Below are 417 nucleotides of genomic sequence, written 5' to 3'. Positions count from 1 at the left end.
ATGGGCCGAAAGGTATGGGTGCCTGTTTCGTTCGAAGACGCCCAAGGGTGAGGCTCGATCCAATCATAAGCGGTGGTGGTCAAGAGAGGGGTCTCCGAAGCGGCACGCTGGCTCCATTCCTAGTTGTTGGATTTGGCGAAGCGTGTCGTATTGCGAAGGAAGAGCTTCCGGTAAGCATCTCGATCTCATGCCCTTCATCATAGCTTCGATGATTATTTACTACCACAAATACTCGTCTGAGCGTTTGACATTAAAGCGTGTCACGTCAATGCGTTATGATTCGCATAGCAGGGGTTATGAATACCGCATCCTCTTTCATCCTTTCCGAACTGCTCATTCTTGGCTTAGAGCTAACCAACTTTCCCTCACCAGTATGACAGCGCCCGCATCAAATCTCTCTCCGACCGCCTCCTCTCC

Source organism: Endocarpon pusillum, assembly GCF_000464535.1.
Source record: "Endocarpon pusillum Z07020 unplaced genomic scaffold C682903, whole genome shotgun sequence".
NCBI lineage: Eukaryota > Fungi > Ascomycota > Eurotiomycetes > Verrucariales > Verrucariaceae > Endocarpon > Endocarpon pusillum.
Note: the sequence above shows the minus strand (reverse complement) of the source record.